Source organism: Macrobrachium rosenbergii, chromosome 37 (genome assembly GCF_040412425.1).
Source record: "Macrobrachium rosenbergii isolate ZJJX-2024 chromosome 37, ASM4041242v1, whole genome shotgun sequence".
Classification (NCBI taxonomy): Eukaryota; Metazoa; Arthropoda; class Malacostraca; order Decapoda; family Palaemonidae; genus Macrobrachium; species Macrobrachium rosenbergii.
Window position 1 is genome coordinate 28,464,037 of NC_089777.1, and position 7,500 is coordinate 28,471,536.

Below are 7,500 nucleotides of genomic sequence, written 5' to 3' on the forward strand. Positions count from 1 at the left end.
TCAAACAACTAAAATAAGTTATTTATTCACGAATGCATTCGGAAATTATGCTGATGTTGAAGGAAATGAATATATTTTACTGGACTGTCAGTAATGTTATGCAATTCAGTGATATAAATACACCTTCAGGGAGAGTCACTCGACTGCTGCCTGTGAAGTAATCTTTTGTAAGTACTAACTGCGTCATAAATTTTGTCGAGAGAGAGAGAGAGAGAGAGAGAGAGAGAGAGAGAGAGAGAGAGAGAGAGAGAGAGGATTTATTATTATCTTAGAGAGAGAGAGAGAGAGATTTATTATTACCTTAGAGCGAGAAAGTATTTATTATTACCTTAGAGAGAGAAAGAGAGAGAGAGACAGAGACAGAGAGACAGAGAGAGAGAGACAGAGAGAGGGAGGCGGGGGGGGATTCATTACTTCCTCTACAACATTTCTGATGAAGATTTTATATGATGCTACTTGGAGAGAGGGAGCGAGTATTACAAAAACATTTAGATTCTAGTGAAGATATCCTCATGTGGCGCTAGAGAGAGAGAGAGAGAGAGAGAGAGAGAGAGAGAGAGAGAGAGAGAGAGAGAGAGACCTTTATACCAACGATCGCTGATAAGACATTTCATGAAAACTTTAAATTATTTTCTACAAGATTCCCAAGTCCTCGTTGCTAGTCGGGGAAAAATCGTAAGCTTCTTTGCAAATCCCTTCTTTGCTGCAACTGACCTCTGTTCGTATTTCCTCGAACTACAAAGAACTCAATCCTAGTGCAATCGCAAGGAGCGACACACGAAGGCTCAGATATGTGTGTCAAGAATGAGGTCACGAAAATGAGGTTACGACCTTGACCTCATATACAAAGGGTTTGTATGTAGGTTAATTATAGCTAAAAGAATCCGATTCGACTGCAAACTTCCGTTGGTACAATGGCCTCTTTCTCTCTCTCTCTCTCTCTCTCTCTCTTTACGTAACGCCACATGCAGATTCTTCACTAGTATCTGAATGCTTCTGTAATACTCACCCCATCTCTCCAAGTAACGTTATATAAAAATCTTCATCAGAAATGTTGTAAAGATAATATTAAAACCCCACTCACTCACTCACTCTCTCTCTCTAAGGTAACAACAATTTCCAGCCCCACCCTCTCTCTCTCTCTCTCTCTAAGATAATAATATATCCTCTCGCGCGCTCTCTCTCTCTCTAAGATAATAATAAATCAGCCCCCTTCTCTCTCTCTCTCTCTCTCTCTAAGATAATAATAAATCCTCTCTCTCTCTCTCTCTCTCTCTCTCTCTCTCTCTCTCTCTCTCTCTCCTTCTCTAAGATAATAATAAATCTTCTCTCTATCTCTCTCTAAGGTAATCATCTAAATCCCCTTCTCTCTCTCTCTTTCTGTTGACAAAATTTATGGCGCAGTTAGTACTTAAAAAAGATTACTTCAAAGGCAGCAGTCAAGTGACTTTCTCCGTGAAGGTATATTTATGTCACTGCATCGCATAACATTGCTGAGAATACAGTAAAATAAATTTATTTACTTTATCATCATCACATTTTCCGAATGCATTCGTGAACAAGCGATTTATTTTATTTATTTGAAAACATGAACAGAACGCCTGTAATGTTAAAAGTGAAATTGTCGTCTTACATAGGAGTGTAAAGATTAACGACTTTTTTTATACTCGGGTATTAACTTTAGCATATTTTTTTTTGCTCCAGGCAGTAACGAGTACGTTGAATATTGCGAAACGTAGCCGAAGGTAATAATTTTTCCAGCTGGGAATCTCTGGAACTTATTCTCAAAGCATATGCATATACTCAAACCCGAAGGGAATTTTTAAGTATGACGGACGAGGAATAGGACTACATATATATATACTATCCCGATATATATATATATATATATATATATATATATATATATATATATATATATATATATATATATATATATATATATATATATATATATATATATATATATACTGTATATTTACAATATATATATACACATATATACATATATATGTATATTTATATGTATATATATATATATATATATATATATATATATATATATATATATATATATATACACACATATTTCCTAACGTGTCTACTGCCGCCCGAACCTAATCAGCAACCTTGTAATGTGAAATAGCACGCCCTCCCCCCATAGAGAGATGTGGGAGTCGACCAATGTAGTGTACAAATTTCAATGTACCAAAGGGACATGTGAAACCCTAAGACATTGGTACATAGGTCGCACCACTACCATTCTACACAGGCGACTGCAAGAATACCGTAACCAAGGGGCAATATTCCAACACTTCTTAACACGACCACAACCGTAAACCGACACTGGGAGAATTATTAGAAAGCACAGAGATTGTGCACAGATAAGCCTGGTTCCACAGATTGCAAATAGCAGAAGCCGTGCGCATAAACCAACAACGGCCTACAATAAGGATAAAGAGGAACACGGACCACACCCTCCCTTCGTCAAGAAAACCACAGAACATCCGTGAGAATTCGAAGGGAGACAAGACTGACAGAACACCCCTGAACACGACTATACAATGAAGCAAGTCAAGCCTATCAGCTAAGCACGAGAATCACGCCCTTCCCAACGCCTTTTGCCGTAAGCCATGGCACAGGGCGCGTCCTATGGAGCACCAGGAATGCCCTTGCTGCTGCAGAGACCACCAGCGGGACAATAAGATTCTCCAACCAATAGAAATCCAGCACAACAATGACAACATTTTTAAAATCTTAGGCGTATCCGCAAAGTTTGCATGTAGTAATAAAAATCTTGTATGTCAATTTGTAATTTAGTCCTGAAGACGTCGCCGATGAGCGAGGAAACGGTCCATCGACTAGAATAAGTTAATGGAAAGAAACGTGAATAAATTTTCCTTATTTCTGAGAAGCTTGCCTGAAGAGAAAAAGAAGTATAGACTGATTCAAATTCTTGATAAGAAGATAGTATCTGCGAACAATGCCTATGACTTCGATAGGAATATATATATTTAAATTATATATATATATATATATATATATATATATATATATATATATATATATACAGTATATATATATATATATATATATATATATATATAATATATACATATATATATTTTAGTCATTTACTCAGAAAATTACTATCTTTTTGTACCTTCATTCATTGTCAGTTTCTTTTAATTTACTCATTCCAAATTACATAATTATTAATTCACACCATTTTCACTTTTAGAGTGCATGATTTTCAGCCTTCGTCTGGAATTTCCTGAATTCTATGATTAGCGTTTGTTTACATCAATTACTTTTATTTTATTCTTCGCCTTCCCTCTTTTTTTTTGTGGTAGCCTAATCGCTATATTTTACTAACGTCTCTCGTTTGCAGTGGCCGAGCGAGACTTGAGCCCTATGTTATTTTCGTCTTAAGTTTAGAATCTCAACCAACCAATAAATTAATTACCGTATATAAAATAAGTATAAAAAAATGACTGTCCACTCTCATAAACACTACCCATTCATGGTCAGGTGTCACCCCACATTAGTGAAGTGCAGCGCAGCAAGGCTAAGTAACTCGCATATTTCGGATGGCGGTATTATCCCCGAACCAGGAACTGAAACCCGGGTTTTAGAGAGCTTTTTAAAAGCAGGGATGCGAAAGGGAATATATAGTTTGGAGCGAAAAAGAAAATAGAGTCTGGCGTCAAAAGAGAAAATGAAACCGGAAATTTTTTTCAATTTCCAGGTTTTGTAAAAAAAATATAAAAATTTTTAAACACTGTTATTAAAATGCACTAAAAAGTAAAAAATAATTTTCTGAGACAAACCAGGATTTTCTTACAATTAATCATGTCTACAAAAATAAAATGGAAGGAAATGCTACAAGAAATAAAAAAATATATATATTTTTTGTAGCATTTCCTTCCATGTTTGGCGCCCACCCTTTTATTTTTGTGGACCTACTTAATTGTAAGAAAATCCTGGTGTGTCTCAAAAAATAATTTCTGTACTTTTTAGTGCACTTTAATAACAGCATCTTAAAAATGTATTTTTTCTTTTATACTTTCTAGTCTTGACAGAAATTGCAACGATTTATGATTGTAGCTGACGAAATTGAATGTGATATTCTATAATAGCCTGTCGAGCCAAAGAAGGTTTGAAAAATCCGTAGAGTTATTAACTTCATACAAATCCTGAGATACTGGGAGAGGTCATTGTTGGGTCACTAGAGGTCACTGCTGACCTACTGATCATGTAAGATTGTACTGTCACCAGGACTGAGTAACCATGCAAGATTTCAAGCCCATCGGACAAAGGGAACAGGTCGAAAATTAAGTTACAAGATTTGACCCAGACAAACAAACAAACAAAAAAGCTAAATAAAAGTGAATAAAAAAGAAAAATCTTTATTGTTCCTCGACAGGGTAATCAACTACTTGGTAGTCAACAGCAGTAAAGACATTCTTTGCACAACGAAACCCCAGGCATATGACTTTTCCTAAAAGATGTTTTTGTCCTTACCTTTGATACTATGTAGTGATGTATTACCATGAAAAACAGTTATAATGGGAACATACAAATCGAACGCTCAAGAATTACTCACCCTTGGAGGCAAGACAGTGACGAAATCCCCTCCACGGTATTCAAAATGTTGTGAAATATTCGCGATCCATTTTGTTACTGACAGTGCCAATGTCCTGAAAAGAACATTAGGATGTTAACTGATGAAATAGAATACTATAACTCATAAACTAGCAGTGTGAGGGAAGTTTTTAACTGGCTTCACTGTAGCTGTTTTTAAAAGCATTAAAAAACTTTTCGTTTAAATTGTTTAAGAAAATCCAGCCGTACATTCTTGCCTAGAGTTGATATACACAAATACAGAAAATTACACACACACACACACACATATATATATATATATATATATATATACACATATAAATGTATATATATAAAGATGAATTTATACACCAAATATAGCTACATAATTTAAGTCTTGATTGGCGAATCATACGAAAATTCATTTAAGAAAATTTCCAATTTCGCTGAAAAAACCACGTAACTCATAGATTTGTAAAATGAGTACTTATCAGTTAAATTACAACAGATTTTTAAGGTTAACGTGATCATTATAATCTTACTGAATCGGAAAATAAACTTTACCAAGGGAATAAAAATAGTCTACCTAATAAAAAGAATTTCTCATCATAATCGTTAACATCATTTGCCTAGTGAGTAAACAAGGAGTTCGTCGTATTTTTTTTTTCGAGAAATCGTTGTAGTATAACTGTTTAATCTGGTCTAAATGGATACTACGCACTTCTATGGTCTTAAAATGGCATAATATACTTAACAACGTAATACTGTCGTTTTGTCTTAATATAACATACCAACTGGAATACCCTAATAACATAATAGCTTAATATCGCTAAATGCAGTCTTCCTGTGAGCAAATATCTCTCAGTAACTATTACCTTTATTTAAAAAAAAAACATGAAGTCATTACTCGTTTCCGAGAAAATTACTGTCAAGTAATTACTCGAAGTATTCACGTTATGAAACAAGTAAAAAAATGTGCCGAAATCGAGTTTTCTGTACAGCGTATAATCACGGCCACCGAAAACTGATCTATCTTTCGGTGGTTTCGGTATAATGCTGTATGAGCCGCAACCCATGAAACTTTAACCGCGACCCGGTGGTGGTGGTGGCCTATCCTATATCGTTGCCAGAAGCACGATTATGGCTAACTTTAACCTTAAATAAAATAAAGACTACTGAGGCCAGGGCTGCAATTTGGTAAGTTTGATGATTGGAGGGTGGATGACCAACTACCAATTTGCAGTCCTCTAGCCTCAGTAGTTTTTAAGATCTGAGGGCGGACTGACAGACAAAGCCGGCAAAAAACAGTATTTTTCGTTCAAAACATACTTATGAGACCAAATTTCCATGTAAATACTCCAATCACAAATTTTCCTTTCAAGTAATAAATACTAGTTATTGAAGCTAGAGGTTTAAATAAATATTCGTAGAAGGTGCTTTAGGAATTTGATATGGAAAGAGACACAGAAACTGCGAGATATTGTTCTAGGAGTCACTAAATTTAACAAAATTACAGGATTGTGAATTTACTAAGGTCAAGAGGTCATAGTAGAGAAATGTAAAATGGAAGTCTGAGATAGCGTGCAAAGGCCAAAGGAAGCATGGAAAAGGGAATGTAAATGAATTATCATAAATATGGAGGGATAAATCATCCTTACAAAAGCGAATGAACAGATGAAGAGGACAGGAGATTATCACATATAAAGAGGAAGGATGGAGTGTGAGAGAGAACAGAAACCCCAGAAACATCACAGGAGATGAGGAAATAGAATAAATTTGAAAATAAGTATACAGAAGGAGAGAGGAAAGAGTAAAGAACCAATAAAGAAGCGCCCTTTTCAAGTCACAGTCAAATGCCTTATGAGGTACCAAGAGAGAAGAGTTCCCTCAAAGACAAGTTATCAGTAACATAGAAGAAGTTGGCCTCCTATGAATCCCACCATATAAATAAATCTTCCCGCAAGACCATGAGAGACAAGGTCTACCCAACTGGGTGGAGTCGCCTCCCACCAGGGGTAACTACGTAGGCGATGACGTATCTCAGAGGTACCTGCTCTTTACGGAAATTCACCTGCTGACGCAATAAGGAGGCAGACAAAGCTCCGCCTACATGGGGGATTTGGGGGAAGTGCGCAGACCTTCTCTTTCTCTCGACCTTGTCTACCCGTATCTCAGGCACGCATATCTCTGCATATGTGCAACGAATAAACGCCCTAAACACTACGAAAGTCAAAACAATTAAATATTTCTTTTATTTAAGAAAACTGAAATTCTTTTGCAACTGAATATTTTCAATGGGGACCCAACTTCCAAAGGAATAAAGTACATAAATAATCGCAGTGAAAGCTAACGCAGCACTTATATATTCTTTCAGCTTACTTCCATTTCAAAAAGTTTAATCAGTATCATCTCAACAGCGTTTCTGTAAATGATATTTGTCATTACTTGTAAATAAAATATCTGTGAACTTATTTACGAATCACTTGACTTTTAAATTTGTCGTTTTTTGTTTTTCTTATTTCTAAGGTTACAGTTTAATACGGATAAAATCAACTGTCACTTTTTGCGCGAAGGATTACTAAAAAACCCACTGGAATTTCGAATTTTTTTTTTTTAACCGCTAACGTAGTTACCGAGATAGTTCAGAAAATGCGAGAAAAAGGGAATATTCTGGGTAAACCGAAATAAACCAGAAAATCCCTAAGGCAATTACATTCGACGGCGGTTCTAATCTACTTTGCTGCGACACGTAGAAAATATATATTACACGGACGCGGGAATTCTACCTCTCGAAACGCCCCTGCACCGAAACAGGAAATGGGGAGGAATTTGCTTTCTATTCTAATTCGAGTAGTATTTCTGAGGAACGCGAATATAATGACTTACGCGCAAACA

General features: G+C 35.8%; 1 long non-coding RNA gene across 3 annotated transcripts in view; it reads right to left on the bottom strand.

Annotated features, from left to right (window-relative positions):
• Positions 1–7,500, bottom strand: part of LOC136825148 (uncharacterized) — a 396,665-nt gene that overhangs the window by 81,918 nt on the left and 307,247 nt on the right. For all 3 annotated transcript variants that reach the window (XR_010849260.1, XR_010849259.1, XR_010849261.1), the window contains exon 6: positions 4,607–4,700. This is a non-coding gene — a long non-coding RNA (uncharacterized lncRNA). The remainder of the gene's footprint in view (positions 1–4,606; positions 4,701–7,500) is intronic.